This window comes from Mus musculus, chromosome 4 (assembly GCF_000001635.26).
Source record: "Mus musculus strain C57BL/6J chromosome 4, GRCm38.p6 C57BL/6J".
In the NCBI taxonomy this organism is placed as follows: Eukaryota; Metazoa; Chordata; class Mammalia; order Rodentia; family Muridae; genus Mus; species Mus musculus.
In genome coordinates this window covers 151215140-151231461 of record NC_000070.6, presented here as the reverse complement: position 1 = coordinate 151231461, position 16322 = coordinate 151215140, and the positions used below count along the sequence as shown (strand labels likewise).

Here is a 16322-nt window from a genome sequence, read left to right as displayed (position 1 = left end):
TCTCAGAGCCAATTATCTCACAGATCTTGAGGGAAGTCTGTCCTGGTTGCTATATAGAGTTCACACCAGCATCCTGGTTTCTCCTATTCTAGAAGTTACTTGAGATAAGAGAGAGTGCTGAAGAAGCACAGGACAGCTTCTTCAGGACACTTCCAAAGGAATGTTCTGGAAGGTGATGCTTGTCTTCCCATCTTACTTCTAAACCAGTCTGAAACTTGAGGACAGCAAATCTCCCAGTTGCCTCCACTTTCCATTCCTATGCCCAGGACAGACATTACTAATAGATTGCAGTATATGTTATACTGAACCTGCACTTCAGAGTCGTCAGCTTGGCCCCCAGCTGCCACCTGTCAGTAGAAGCTGATGAATAAGCTGGAATCAACTGGCTTCCTCATATCGCCATCTCCAGCCTGACTACCTTCCATTTCCAGCATCACAAAATACCACACATGCACTTCTCATGGGCTATGTCTTATGCCCCTTTGTCCACAGTTGTCCCAAGCCCACATGCTCTTATGACCCTTTGGGGTTGCCTCAGTTACTGGAACCCTTTGGTTTGGTTTGCTTCACCCCAAAATAGTGGGTGCCAGATCTCTTCAGAGGAAACACAGCTGGCAGCCCAGGCCTGATGGCAGGAGCCCAAGGCTGTGTGCTGAATATTTCTGGTTGGGTTCCCCGCCCCCAAAGCAATCTGCTAATGGAGGTGAGAAGAGGGTTTGCAGAGTTCACAGCTGCCTCTGCCGGCCCTGGGTAATGATGCGCGAAGGCTGACACCTCCCATAACCCGAGAACTTCCAGACATTCCCATTCCATGCAGCTCCAGGGTCTTCCAGAAAGTAGGAAGGGCATCAGCAGCCCCCTGAGGCAGTGGAGGGTGGTCCTCTCTGGAGCAGGCAGACTGGCAACTTGAGGACCTACTGATGGAATCACAGAGCCCTCCATTCTTTGGAACCTGGGAAAGTGGCAGTCTCTATTCCTCCACTTTCAGCATGGTGATGTTCATCTTGTGTGCACGAGGGAAAGACCCAGGAGGGCAGATAGCTTCATAACTTCCTATAACCAAACCAGGTGACACTGAACTTCTATTCCTCAACCAATGGAGCCCCTCTGACACCTGTGTGACCCCCACTCCTAGATCCTGTCTTCCTTTTCTTTCTTTCTGAGACCTGGGCTGTATCATGGAACTGTTCTCTATCTCCTACTGAGGACCGAGCTCAGGTCTGGGCGCCTCCAGGACTATAAGCTTGGGGGCTAGGGATGTTAACCCAGCTGGTGAAGCACTTGTCTAGCATGCGTGAATCCCTGGGTTCGATTCCCAGCCTTATATAAACCATATGAGGCGGTGCAGGCCTGTAATCCCGGCGCTTGGGGGATGGAAGCAGGCAGATCAGAAGTTCAGGGTTATTGTCAGCTACACAGCCAGTTAAAGGCCAGCCAGTTATATGGGGTCACGATTCAGAGAAAAGGGGGAGGAGGGAAGGGAGGAAAGAGGGAGGGAAGGAGGAAGGAAGGGAGGGAGGGAGGGAGGGGAAAAGGGGGTCCAGGGAAGGAGAAGACTACACGTTTCAGACTCTGAATCAAGAGCCTAGAATCTGGGGTTCCTGCTCGCAACAGTGGCAGAAAGGGCCCGGTTCCCACGAAGTTTCTGGTAAAGGTCAGAAACTTGCCCTCTATGAACCTAATTCCCCTCAGAAGCCCCAGCTCCCTTGGGTGGCAAGCCCACCCCACCCCCAACCTCACATACTATCCAATCACCAACTCCCCACCAGATCTGTCCATCTTGTCTCTTAAGCATCCCAAGTCCAGGGCCCTTCCCAGCAGCCAGCCCGACTCTCATGCTGCTGGGTTCTCACGTGTGTCCACTGTCATTGTGTTAGCTACCATCTAAGAGACGATATCTCAGAGAAGCCAGTGTGTCGTCCCACAGAGCCCACGCAGAGAAGTGGGCCTTGTCCTTTGAAGAGACATCCAGGTCAGTCAGGGCGGAGAGGGCGAGGAGAGGTGGAGGCAGACATTTACAGAGGAAGGGGTGGTCCAGGAGGGAGGGCTGGCATCAAGTGGCTCTGGTACAAACAGGATTGGTCGCTGGTTGTCTGTACCTGGTCCTGTGGAGATCAGGGCAGGCAGCCCTAGTGTGAGAGACTGGGGGACCTGATGCCTCTGGCCTCTGCAGACATCTATCCCCATGTGCACACGCCCAGACTCAGGCACTCACGTACACATAATTAAAAAGTAATAAAAGTTAAACCTCGAGGCTGGAGAGATGACTCAGCAGTGAAGAGCACTCCCTGCTCTTCCAGAGGATCCTGGTTTGATTCCTAAGGCCCACACAGCAGCCCACAGCCGTCTATGACTCCACCCACACAGCAGCCCACAGCTGTCTATGACTCCACCCACACAGCAGCCCACAGCCGTCTATGACTCCACCCACACAGCAGCCCACAGCCGTCTATGACTCCACCCACACAGCAGCAGCCCACAGCTGTCTATGACTCCACCCACACAGCAGCCCACAGCCTTCTATGACTCCAGTTCCAGGGGCCCTGAGATCCTCCTCTGACTCTGCAGGCATTGGGCACATGCGTGGGGAACAGACCTTCATGGAGGCAAAATGCCCACACAACATAAGTCTCAAATATTTATTTATATATTTAGCTTTGTTTTTCTGAGACAGGGTGTCTCTGTGTAGCCTTGGGTATCCTAGAACTCACTCTGTAGACCAGGCTGGCCTCAAATTCACCTGCCTCTGGGCAATGTCTGCCCTGTTGTAAGGTGGCATCTCCCTGCGTGTCTGCCTGTGTTCTAATCCCCCGGCCTCATGAAGACACTAGTGTTCGGATCTGGGGGTCTACCCTCGTCGGTCCTGACTGCATCTTAACCGAAGTAAACAGATCTGCAAAGGCACCATTTCCAAGCGAGGTTGCATCCGGAGGCTCCGACCAACATGAACTAGAGAGATTTACTCTTTCCCCTGCCCTGTGCCTTGAGCTGGCAACCTTCTTGCCACACCCTGGTCATCCTATGTCCTCCACTCCCATAGCTACTTGGGGCTCAACGTTCTCTGGGACCTGAGGTTCCAACTGGCCTTCGCTTAGGCCCAGCCAGATTCTGCCATGTCACATATATAGGGCCATCAAGGGGCATATAAGATCCAACCTGGGAGTCTGGATCCCGGCCAGCTCCATCTCTCTCCCACAGCCTCAGTCACTGACAGAACTGCATGCCTGCCAGCTCTCACCCAGCTGGGACAGCCCGGGACATGAGTGTCCCCAGCCACCCTCTTGATGGCTCCGTATTTTCTAGAAAAGCACATGTAGCATGTGGTTTTGGGTTTTGGTTTTGGTTTTGTTTTGTTTTTGTTTTTCATCATTTTAATTTTTTCTTGCAGAAGCGAAGCACTTTGTAGACATATGGTGGAATTCAGTGGGAACATGGTTTCTGCTCCCAAGGCTCTGCCCAGGGCTTGAATGGCTACATAGTATCTTTGAGTTTGCTATGTTTCTGATTGATTCCAACTTAGACATAGGATACTGAGATGGAACCCTGCCCTGGGAGCTGCAGCCATGGAGTCTGTGCAATCTGGTAGGAAGGGCTCACCGGGGGATATTTGAGTGTCTGGGCTGCCAGCAAGCGCCTCTTCTGTCTGAATCTGGATCTGAAAAGAAAGAAATGGAGTCCAGGAGACCCAATGAGGGTTCCGCAAAGGACAGAGACAGGCGAATGAGCTTGACCCCTCTCCCTCCCCCCTCCCCTTCTCCCTCCCTCCCTCTCCCTCTCCCTCCCCCTCCTCTCTGTTCTCCCCTCTCCTCTCTCTGTTCTCCCATTTTCTCTCTCTGTTCTCCCCTCTCTGTTCTCCCCCCTACCCTCTCTGTTCTCCCCTCTCCTCCCTCTCCCCTCTCCCCACCTCTGTTCTCCCCCCTACCCTCTCTGTTCTCCCCTCTGCTCCCTCTCCCCTCTCTGCTCTCCACTGAGTTCTGGGACTCAGAATATGGGAATGAAGAACCCTGGGCCCCAGCCTAGCATAGCAGGCCCCTCCCACTTGTCCAGAGCACAGGTCTCAGCAGCTCGTACAGTGGCTTTCCTGGCTTCAGGGCGGGATAGCGGAGCAGCTTCCTTCCTCAGGGAAGCCTTCAAACACAGTAAAGATGCGCTTAGCTTCCAGAGAGGCCCTGTAGTGGCAGCCACCAGGGCCGATGGGCATCAAGTGCGGAGAAAGGACACTTGGCCACATCCTGTCCCCAAGACATAACATATAATATGGAGCTTTCCCCTCTGTGTGGCCTGGGGTAGGGGAGGCAGGGTGATTCACCTGACCCTGCCTGGCCTGGGTTAGTCAGGCCAGACTTCTATCCACAAGAGTCCGTCCATCCACCATGACAGGAGGCTACAAAATCGAAGGATTTGGGCAGCTGCAGCCATTAAGATGAAAGTCGCACTAATGACTCAACCGTTCTTCAGTTCTGATATCTTAATTTAATTGGATCTTTTTTAATTAAGAAAAAGAGCTGTAATCCTGCAAGCACCGAGCTGTTGCTTTTCTGTGGGAGACCTTAAAGGCCTGGGCCCCTGCTTCATCCCTGTTGTCAAAGGCCAGGGTAAAGTAGGGCCTGGTGTCAAAGAATAGGAAGCAAGCAGCCACCTAGGGAGATCTAAGACCACCGTGCCAGGGTCAGGGAGTGTCAGCTGGCACCAATGGTAATGTCTGCTTCATTGTGGTTCTGCCTCCACACATTGAGGGCGGGCCCCAGTCAGCCCTCCTGCGGCCATGGCAAGCCTCTGCCATGTCCCCCACCCTGACATCACTTTGTCATGTCCCTTCACTCACGAGCCTTGTCCTCTTCAAGGACAGCGGCCTCCCCGCCCCATTCTGGCCAGGACTGGCAGGGCAGGCAGCTGGGGGCAGTCTGCCTGCCTACCCCTCCCTCTGCCTGCCGCCCTCCCGCTGGGCTCCCACAGCCCTGCGCTGCTTGGTGAGAGTGATGGATGGTTTACCAATAGAAGTGGAATGAAGTTTTAATAGTCTCAGATTAAAGGATCAGGGAGCGGAGGGGGCAGCCAGCCCAGCTGCATGCTTCAGATTTTCACAGGGGGCAAAGTTTGGAGCTCAGTGGACCTGTTCAGGCCGCAGATCAGTTTATTTTGGGGGGGGGGGAGGAGGACGCAGGCACTGAGCAAGGTGATTCCATTGACCAAGGCCCTCCATGACAGGTGAACACTCACAGCCTTGGGAGGGAGGGGCCCAGAGCCTGCCCCTAAGATCATCGTGCCTTCAATGAGGCAACTCTGTGGCTACACCTACATTCTATGAGTGTTTCCTCCTCAATCCAGCACTGGGGAGATGAAGGGCAGTGCTCAGGTTCCCCTCCTGGAGGAGAATTCCAAAAGAGATCCCAAGTCAGTTTCCAGAACACCTCTGCATTTTTTAAATGAGAAACTCGTTCCGCGTTCTTGAGAATTCTTTGCCAAGGAAATGTTTACTTCCTTCAGAAACATGTGTGCCTCAGGGAGCCTGAGGCAGGAGGCTGACCTAAATGGGATGGATATCCACCTTCAATATGGCGACTCCTCTCTCCTGGTCATCCCTACTGCGGGTTAAAGGGATTCTGGCTGTGTCTCTAAGGACAAGTGAAACAGAAGGCCCTAGTCCCACCCAACTTCTTAGAGGCCCTGAGGTGGCTCTGCCTATTTTCTGCAGGCCCCACTGTCCCTGGTTCTCTGAAGTCCCCTAAGACATTGGTCCATGCTCACCCGCTGAGCTCAGGGCTGGGGACTGAGCTGAATATAAGAATGGCCTGCAGCGGACCTGAAGTGACATGGGCAAGATGTCCTTGTCCCCTCTAGGTGAGAAGAGACCATCTGTGCTCCTTTTAGGCCACACGATGCACAGGCAACTGGGCCACGGATATGACCCACGCCCCCAAACCAGCTATGACATGAAGTCCGCTGGACCGGACACAGGTCATCAGGGGTGAGTTGTGAGGGTTTGTGCTTCGAGATCTCTGGGTTGAAGTACATCATCTACTTGAAGATGCATTGTCAGCAAGCTTGGGACCCCATCTGCCCGATAAGAAAATGACCTAAGGGCATTCCTATGAGTGAATAAAGCCATAGCAAGTGGTACCTGGGGTGGGCAGCTCAATGAGGCAGAGGATGGAAAAAGGCTGAGAGAAGGCTGGCCACCAGAGGGAGATGGATAGCATCCTTACTGTAGCCCAAGCCTTCTAAGACCATCACCCAAGAGAACTGGAGACTCCGTGACACGTGGTTCAGACTTTAAGAGCGGCTGCAGGCACTGGAAACAGGCCCTCCTCACTCCTGGTGTGACTCTGGACATGGCTCCTCCCTTGTTGCAGAAACCTTTTCTTCATGAGCAGACCAGCAGCAGGCAAGATGAGGCATTCAGATACCTTCCTGTAGGAGACAGGGCTCCCAGCTCCTGCTGAGTGGGGCACCACCAAACCTTCTGAAATAATCTCAAACAGAGACAGTGAGTCCCTGGCCTGACTGTACTTTGGCCCAGTAAACAATCAGCTAGATCCCCCAGAAGGGACGCGGGCACCAGGCCAACTCAGTCACAGCCAGCGTATGGTCCTTATGGGGTGACCTAGGCAAGAAGGGTCCCAAGGGACTAGTTCCTATCAGGGATTCCCTCTTCCTGAGCCAAGACAGTGATGGGATGGCTCCTCACCCTACTTCCCAGAGGCCGGAATGGCTCATACACGGAGAGAAATTCACTACCCCCTGCCTGTAAGGTGATGGCTGCTTTCCTAGCTGCACTACAGCCAGCTTGCCCCCATCTCATGCCCTAGTTCACAGAAATACTGCTAAGCCTCCAGAGAGAGTCCTGAGAATTCTTTCCTTTAGAACTTGTCCCACTTGAAGGTCATGGCCTAGGTGATAGATTAGCGGTGCCAAGCATAGTTGCACACCAGAGGTGGCCTTGCCTGGGAGCACCTGTTCCAGCCAGCCTTACAGAGGTAAGCAGGCTGTGGCTGCCCAGGGCATGGGGTTCAGCATGCCCAGAGCTTTGGGAACCTCTAAAATCTGCTACTCTATCAATCAGCTGAACCTCGTAAAGTCACTTTCAGGGGACAGTTTGGGGTACTTGCTTGGTTGGAATATGTAAGAGCACTATGTAAGAATCTTAGCACTTTCTCGCCGTGGCTGGGGATGACTCAGTTTGCCTCCCACTGTGGCACCATCCAGGAGGTGGGTAGTTGAAATTTCACTTCCCACGGAAGCCAATACTTCTGCCTGAGTCTCCTCAACAGGCTGCTGGGACAATGCAGCACTGCCCACGTGTCCCTGACACGTTATCTCTCGTTTGGAGATGTCACCCGTAGCCATCTGAAACCACCTGAGTTGTCGTACAATGTTCTCAGATGGCTTATCTCGCTCCTCTGGCTGGCATAGACAAGCGCCCGCAGAGAAGGGTCTGGTGTTTCCGCAGCTGTTGTAAATCCTTAGCCTGTCTGTGGTTCCCGCATCCTCCAGTCTCCGAGTGAGGGGACCCTCTGCTTCCCCAGCTCCTCACCTCCTGAGACCCTCCCTGTAGCAGCACCTGCAACCCCGAGTTGTCTGGGGCTGTTAGGTACTGACAGGAACATTTTTCTGGAAGCTGCTTCCTGCCTCGCCCTTGACATTCCGCAGTGTTCCTCCTGCCCCTGACCCCGGCCACACCTCAGTGCCACCCGAGCATAAGTGTACACAGACCTGCTGATTGTCACTCATATCTACACATCAAATTTGGTCCACCCAGCCCAGTGCCCTATTTCTGTGTGTCAGGGATTCTTCTACTCACATGTTGGTTGTGAGCCACTGTATCCCGGCATGAGCACTCTCCTGGGTTTGTCAGGAGCTCCTGCACAGAGCTGCTGAGAATAAGCATGCCTGCAACTTGGCTCCCCACTCCACAGAGGAGCCTGGGTAGCACTGGCTCCCAGTGCCTGCCACCCTCGAGGACTAAAGTGCAGGCAATCAGCAAGGCTCAGCAGGCCTGATAGACTGGCAGGGCTGGCGGGTGTCTCCCTGTGCCTGGGCTCCCCTTGGGGCCTGGCTAAGGTCTACTGGCTTAAGCATTAAACTCAGTGGTAACAACACTCACCTAGCAAGCACCTGACTTCAGTCACCGCACCAGAAAAGAAGGAAACCAGCGCCTCCTGCCCATCCCATGCCGTGCCTCAAAAGGACAAGGCAAACACAGGGACTGTTATATGGAGTTGACACTTAGTCTTCAGGGCTCAGTGTGAGGACTAGGGCCAGGTTACACTGCTCTCTGAGCCGAGACCTTCACTTCTGGGCTTTAGAGCCAAGCAGAAGGCAAAAGTCTCATTCTGTCCAGTGGACCATGGTGGAGGCTATCCTTGGGACAGCCTCGTCTCACGCTTCCTGGGCATTCCCCTTCCCCCACCATCTCCCAGGTCCTCCTGAGGTTTCTGCAGGAATAAGGAAGCTGGCTGCTAGACTCTCTCTGTCTGCCTTGCCTCTCCCTCAGCCAGGCCAGCCTCCAAGGCTTCCTCTCCTTCCTCGAGGTAGGTGGCAGCCAGAAGGGTTACAGCTGCAGCTGTGATTTGTAAGCGGCTGCAGGACGCGGCTGCCTTGGGATTGAGTGCGCTGCAGTTTGCAGCGAGCCCTGAAAATTAATTAGAGAGGGCCTCGTCTTTACCCAGCGAGTTCTTAGGAGCTCTCTAAGCCCCCTGCTGCCACAGCTTGGGGCACAGCTTAGCGGTGGAGCATGTGCTTAGCATGGGCACAGCCCCCAGGTTCCATACCCAGCACCAGAAAACAAAATCAGCTCCCTGCTGGCTCCATCACCATTCCGGGCCCTGTGCAGCAAGAGCGAGGTGCAGCAAGTTCTAGTAATGGCTGTCTTTGTGTGCTGTGTGCATTGTGTGCACAAGGGGAAGCACATGGATGTGTCATGTGTGACCTCTATATCTGTCATGTGTGACCTCTATATTTGTCATGTGTGACCTGTAGTCATAGCCATGGTCCAAGAAGTCCAGTCCTCACCACCTCATATGGAAAGAGGGTTTGGAGAATGGGTGATAGGAACCACAGAAATGGGGGGGGGGGTGAGCATCTGTGAGGATAGAGAAGGCAGACAGGGAGAGAGAGAAGCAGAGAGGGACACAGGGAGGGAAGGAGGAGGAATGGAGGGAGAGAGGGATGGAGGGAGGGGAAGTATCCATCAAAAAGAACAGGCGAGGGTTCACAGGGCCTGTGGTCCTGGGCATGGGCTCAGGCTGGGGACAGGTCTACCCAGGCCCGCAGACCCACTCTCTAGACACAGTGGGCTAGCCTGTGTCTCAGACCACCTGCTAGAGAATGTGAGGTTGGGAGCAGAGAGCTGAGCACACTCCACACAGGAGGCAGGCCTTCCCCAGAAGGGCCTACTCTGTGGGCACGGGCATCTTTGCTTGGTAGGGCTGGCTAGTGAGACTGGCACCTCTCTGAGATAGTTTTAGCCCACTGAAGAGTCATGTCCTGCTCCAGTGTATTTGTGAGAGGGAACATCCAGGACACTGCTGTGCACGGAGCCTCTGAGGAAGGAGCTGGGCACTTGGGGGAGGCCATCTTTTCTGGTTGCACTGTAAGGTTCAGGTTCCAAATTTTGGATTAAGGTAAGGGATACAGTTGAGTCCACCATACCTCCAAGTCCCATGAGGAAGATCTAGGGGTCAACCTGTGTCCCGGGTTCTCCAGAGATCAGAGGTGGGGGCCTGGGGAGAGCTAAGCTGGGATGTGTGTGGTCTGTAGGCCTTCTCGTCCCTCGCCAGGCATACTGTAGAGTCGACCCCATCTGTGGAGGATGTGGCGAGAGGAGATTAAGGTTATTTTTAAGTATGGAAAGTGGTCTTTGGAGACAGTCCTGGTGTAAACAAGGTTGATTTTATTACCCATAATAAACATTTATTAAGCACCCACTGAGTTCCAAGTCCTGCAAAGAATACCAAAGAGACCCCAGCCCGGCTCTGCCAAACTTGCTTCCAGCCCTGGTCTCTCCTCCCTACCTCAAGACTGATGCCAAGCAGAGCAAGCAGGTGGTGGCGGTGGCACCTTCCGAGACGCTTCAGGCTGCAAGCACTGCAGACTCTGGCTAGGTGGGCCAGAACCCGCCACACAGCAGGCACTGGTCCCTCTGGCCCTCGGTCCCCTCCCTCTGGAGGCTTCCTTTGTTTGTTCCTTCTTCATTTTCTCCCCTCCCCCCTTTTTTCCTCTTACCACCTTTCCCTATTTTGCATCTGTATATATTTCAGGTGCTTCTGATGAGCAAGCAGTCGGTGACCCCTCAAGTCTCTGACAAGTACTCTCTCCTGGGCTCATGCCCACCCCATGGAAGGTGGGCAGAGAGGATTCTGAACTCTCTGGCTTTACTGCCAGGCTCTGTCAATAGCCTCTCTATGCTCTCGGGTACAGCTCCAAACTTCTCCGTGCCTGTTTCCACATCAGCAAATGTGACAACCTTGTGCTGTAGGTTAATGCATGGGAAGCTTATAGAATATTACCTGGCAGGTAAAAAAGTAATCAATAAATGATTATCACCATCACCAACATCACCACCATCTTCACCACCATCATCATCGTCATCACCACTATCATCATCATCTCCATCCTCACCACCATGCTAGCACCAGTCAGTCCATGTATAGTGAGGGCTAGCCTGTTCACAGATGCCCTGTTTCCTGTGATAAGGTGAGGGGTTTCTCAGACCTCATTTGAAAGGGCACTGATCCCACTCAGGTCGTCTCTGGTCCATGGCTTGATCACCCCACTGAGGCCCCCACCTAATGTGTTACCTCTGAGTCTAGAATGTCAGCTTCAATGTTGGAAAGGGCAGGAGCATCCAGGCCATAGCAGGACTGAGGGCTGCTAAGGACTGAAGGGCAAAGAAGAGCAAACTAGAAAGCTCGGGTTGGCTGAGGGCCCTGCATGATGAAAGCCAGGCTGTGCTCAAGCCGCCTGCAAGCCTCTCCCTCCTTGGTGTGCCCTTTCGTCTGCTGGCCACAGCGGCACAGAGAGCCAGGTGCTGGCCCTAGACCGTCCGTCGGCTTTCATAGTTCAAGTTCTCCTCGGAAGCAATGGCTTCATCTAAAGCCACGTTTTCAGTTCTGCCTGTACCCGGCCCCAGATTCTTCTACCTAGCGTCTTCCAGATCTGGGTGGGCACGGTGGGCAGCAGTGGAAGCAAAAGCCGTGCCCTTAGCCCTCGGGACCACACCCTCCACTCCACAGCCACTGCCCTAGCAGGTGGGCCTGCAATGGCTTTTGGCGCTCTTCCTGTGAGTTTGGATGACCGTGCCCACTGTAGGGTGACAAAGCCAAGGCCTCAGAAGGTGATGCGGAGCTCTGATGTTCTAACTCCAAGCCCGGGGTGCTGCTGGCTTCAGGGATCACGGCTACTTCTTTGCCATCCTGATACAGCCCTTAAGCCATTTCTACAAAGGAAGCCTTGATCCCTGGCTGCCCTACCACATGACCACAGGGCGGGTAGCCTGAGACGACAAATCCTTGCTACCTCACAGCTCTCAGGCCATGCATCCAAAATGGAGGTGCAAGTGGGTCAGGGCCTTCCCTGGGCTCTGAGAGGAAAGCCTACCTAGGCCTGAATCTAGTACCTGTGACTCTTGCTGGGTTTTGTCATTCCTAGGCTAGAGACCCAGACACTGTCACATTCTGGTGTTCCGTGTAGACATACATTTTTGGGGAACCGGATTTTACTCAGAGGCAACCCCTGTACCCCTGTAATGGAAAGGGCTGAGGAGAATGCCTGAGTAAACAGGATAACCCATGGGAAATCACATGGGTTCAGTGTCTTTCTTGGGAAAACACCTGGCACCCTGTCCCCATCCCTCTCCACATCCTCCTACCCACCGTGGACTCACATTGAAAACACAAGCCACCACTCAGAGAAGTAGCTTGGTCTGGTCATCACCAGGAAGCTGGAAGGTCCAGGTGCCCTGCAGTGCCCTCTGATGGACAGCAACAGGGACAACCAGGTGTGGAGGCCTGAACCGTGCGCTACGCTTGGACCTGTGGTCCGTGAGCGGTAGGTTGTCCTATAAACCCACAAAACAAGACTCTGAGCAGACACGTCATCCCACAAAGACCCTGCAGTGTCTTTGAGGAACAAATAGAGAAATGTGACCTTCTCCCTCTCCCTAGGGTTAAGCACCCCAACATAGGAATGATGAACTCTGAGGTTAGGGGGTGTCGTGGCTCATCCCAGGATGTGCAGGGGACACTTCCTGGCTACTGAATGGAAAAAATAAATTACCTGAGTGGCTGAGTCAGACAGGTCCTTCTGCCAGTGAGGCTCAGATAACTGGTGCTGGCTAGGCACAGCCCACGATCAATACGCCACTATTTTTAACTCCGGGATCAGCAGGGTCATTTTCCGGAGAAGAAGGGCTGTTTATTCTGCTCCTCGGCTCTGTCCTTCTCTAAGCCTCTTGACCAGCCTCAGACCTCTCTGCCTCTGGAAAAGGAGCCTGGGCTTCCGGAGCTTAGATGGAGCGAGGCCAGGGGTCAGATGGCTAAGACAGGGGAAGAGTTACAGGCTTGCAGCTCTCATCCGACCATTGGATCATTTTCTCTTACAAACCCCAGACCCTTCAGGCTCGGCTTCTCTGAACCTCACCCCAGCCTTCCCTAGGGCCCCCAGGACAACAAAAGTGGGGTTCAATAATGGTATAGAGCCCAACCACAGCCATGCCCCAATGGCAGCCATGCCTAGCTCTGGACCCCTGCTTTGCGCATGTCTCCTGACTCATCCCCAGCAGGGTCTTGCTCCCCTCTGCCCTTGTTCTCTCCCTGTAATAGGCCATCCTGCTGCCTGGGGAAACAGCAAGGAGCCCAGGGGTTGCTCATGTTAAGCACTATACCCTGGCTATAGCCAATTCCGAGTGCTTGCCTGGCATCCTCTGGGCGATTCTTTCTTAAGTCTCCTGACCCTGCGAGGGGAAGTGAAGCCCGTGATGGCCAGAAACAGAAGCCTAGGCTCTGCCGTACCCTTTGTTCCTCTAGTCTACCCTGGCCCATCTCTGCTCTCTGGACAGATATCTCCCACTTTCCATGTATCTAAATTACAAGCACCAAGAGGACAGCTGGGTCGATAGACCTGACCTTATCCTGGATGTATAGGTTCCTAACAGATCTCCATTCCCCACAAGAGCTTGATGCAGAAACTAATTTCTAGAATATGAATACAGAGTTCATGCATATACCTATTGTAAAACCCCGGGCCAGAGGAAAGGAGAGAGAAGACCTAGGCCTGCTCTGCCTTAAATCACTTCATGACTTAAGGCCAGTCACCTGACCTCTCAAGTCCTCTGTTTCCATCCCAGACAACCCATGGCATATAATCTCATCTCTTTTATAGCATCAATGAAGGGGAAATCTAAGTTCTGGCTCAAAGAGGAAATCTGAGATCAATTGGTAATGCCTGTCACTGGTATAGGTATCAGGAGTTGTGGGAGAGGCATTTTTAATGACTCAATTCTCATAATCATACCCCGTGATTTTTTTTCAGTTCTTGCCTCTCTGGATACTTCATTTAGCAAAAGACTAGGTGATGGGGGGTGGGGAGTGGGAAGCCCTCGCTACAGAGAGGCTAGCCTTGGAAGACAGGGCAATATTAATTGCCTTGTTGGTGTAGATTAAGTGTTTGTATCCCCTCCCCCAAACCCATATGTTGAGATCCTAACTCTCCAACACGATGGGGGTCTTTAGGAGGTTGAAGGGCTCATGTTGATATTTATTCCATTTTTGAGAGGTCTGAGAGAGTCCTCATACCATCCATGAGGCACTGTTGAACCAGGAAGCGAGCTCTCACCAAATGGGCCAGCGCTTCAACTTCCCAAAACAAGAGCCATAGAATATAAACGTCTGTGGTTTACAAGGCACTCAGCATACCCTCCTGGAGGAAGCCAGAAGATGCCATTATGGGACAGAGGAGCAGTGCTGGATAGCCAGAGCAGGTCCTTGAATAGTGGCATAGCTCTGTGTGCCCTGATAGTCAGGACACAGATTGGCTCCAGTGTGCAGGATCCACCAGAGTGGGGATGGGGGGGGGGGTCATCACCTGCCAGTGCTGGAAGGGAGGGGACCGGGACACAGTGGCCCTAGGACAATACTGTGACATGAGAGGCCTGCAGAGGGCGTCCTCACAGCCCTCTCCCCTCTGCCCATCCAGGACCACAGCCCAGAGGCTATCCATAGATACACCGTGTGTGGAGCTCTAAGTGTCCCTGCTGTGTTTATTTGAGGATTCTTTGCTACATTTGCCCCAGAGAGCGTCTCGGGCCTCCCCAGCCAGTCTTGCCACCCCATCTCTGCTTCTGGTGACAGAGACAGACCATGGCGCCCCCTCCTGGCCAGCTGTGGCAAGGCAGGGTTTGAGCATGGTCTTAGGTACAGTCTCTCCTGCAGAGACACAGCTCTGCTCAGGGAAGGATGCTCCCTCAAGGCTCAAGCCCGGGAGAACTTGTGTCCACTGTAGACATGAACTGAGCGGCTCTTCACCAAGCTACCTTCCTCATTCCAACACTTCTATGGTATAGTCAGGCTGACTTTCCATTCCCACACTCCATTTCTTCAACGCGCTCTTCCAAGCCTGGGTCTAAAGCCAAGTGTTGCCGTGTCATCCTTAAAGACACAGAGAGTACTTTCTGCCTTGCGGCCTTTGTCACAACACCCAATTCTGCCGCTGTGGCTGGAAAGCTCTGAGACACAGTGGCTGGGTAGACGGGCTGGCTCTGTGCCAGTAAAGCCTTGTTTATAAAGCAAATGAGCATCAGCTTGGGTGATTGTTCGCCAGCCTGCGTTCTAGCAAGTTGTATCCAAAGCTGTTTCGAGTCACTAGTTTTTGCTGTTCCACAAAAGCAGTATTCTGAATCATGTGAGGGTGATATCCAGGGAGAGACAGCCTGATGGGTTCCCATGCACCTCCCACTGTCCCCATAATACTGACACTTGACAGAAAGCAAGCTGACACACGTTTCCCAAACACATTTGACCCTGACAGTAGGAGTCCTGTTCCTACGGGGACCTGGAGGTGGCTTCTTCCCTTTCCTGTTTCCTCTCCGCCCTTCTTTCCCCTCCTCCTCTGCTCTCCTCCCCTCCCCCTCTGCTCTCCTCCCCTCCCCCTCTGCTCTTCTCCCCTCCCCTTCTCTCTCTCCTCCCTTCCCCTCCTCCCTTCCTTCCTCCCCTGCTTCCGTCCTTCATTACTTCCTCCATTCCTTCTTCTTCCTCCCCCTTCTTATTTCCCTCCCTCCCTTCTCCCTCCCTTCTCCCTCCCTCCTTTCTCCCTCCCTTCCCCTCTTCTTCTTCCTTCTTCTCTTGCTCCCCCCAACACACAGCTGTTGGCATCATCCTTGCAGCTTACAGAAGGGTTCCATGTGTTCCCACCATGTGTCCTGTAGCTTTGTGGCCACAGGACAAGCAAGGCCTGGCCCGGTCCTGAGCCGTGTGCAGCTTCTCCATGGCAATGCCCAGGTCACAAAGAGCATCCTGGGCTGCCGGTCTCAGGAACTTGAGTTTCAGGAACAGAGCCCCTTGGCTGTCATCCAACCCCAGACTCTCACTGTGGCCTATGTCAGAAAGACTCCCCTTGTCCTATGGTCTGTCATCGTCGGCATCAGAAGTCAGCTACATACTCCAGTACTGTAGAAAAGGTTAGAGAACATGGCTGAGGCAGGAATTAGGAGACACTGTGCCAAGGGGGTGCCTGATATGTTCCATGACACCTGAACTGCCTATGAATTCTTGTGCTCTTTAGCTAGGGACAGGGAAGGTGGCTGGAGCCTTTGGACAATTCATTGGTGTGGCAGACGTCCCTAGCCTGCCCTGGGTATGCTACAGCAACCAGGAGAGATCCCTGGAAATGTACTCAGTACCTTAACAGAAGGGAGACATCACACTGTGATCTCAGAGGACCCAATCAGGGGCCCAGAGCTGAGACCAACAGGACCAGCTACCTGGCACAAATGCAGCTGCTGCTAGATTTGCCCCAGAGAGCTTCTTGGGCCTCCCCAACCAGTCTTGCCATCCATCCCTGCTTCTGGTGACACAGACCATGGCGCCCCCTCCTGGTCAGCTGTGACAAGACAGGACATGAGCATGGTCTTAGGTACAGTCTCTCCTGCAGAGACACAGCTCTGCTCAGGGCAGGATGCTCCCTCAAGGCACAGAGACAGGCAGAGTGGAAGTCTCCAAGGACTTGTAAGTTTGGGTCTTCTTTGTCACTGGGCAATGTTTCAGGGATGAATGGTAGTCTCTACTGTGAAAAGGGGCCTTCATCTGCCTTGGGCTTGCTAGCCCCAT

General features: G+C 53.4%; 1 protein-coding gene and 2 long non-coding RNA genes across 14 annotated transcripts in view; 1 reads left to right on the top strand and 2 right to left on the bottom strand.

The window, feature by feature from the left end:
* Positions 1-16322, top strand: part of Camta1 (calmodulin binding transcription activator 1) — an 802246-nt gene that overhangs the window by 630307 nt on the left and 155617 nt on the right. The window lies entirely within an intron of this gene.
* On the bottom strand, positions 3376-8257 carry Gm45960. Its single transcript, XR_003955320.1, has 2 exons — positions 6122-8257; positions 3376-3655 (listed from the first exon to the last, which is right to left on the bottom strand). It is a non-coding gene; the product is annotated as a predicted gene, 45960 (long non-coding RNA).
* Positions 9066-15561, bottom strand: Gm30422. Of its 2 annotated transcripts, XR_003955318.1 has the most exons (4): positions 15385-15561; positions 12277-12535; positions 11885-12058; positions 9066-9802 (listed from the first exon to the last, which is right to left on the bottom strand). It is a non-coding gene; the product is annotated as a predicted gene, 30422 (long non-coding RNA). The 2 variants fall into 2 exon arrangements; XR_003955317.1 differs by having other exon boundaries at positions 9066-12058.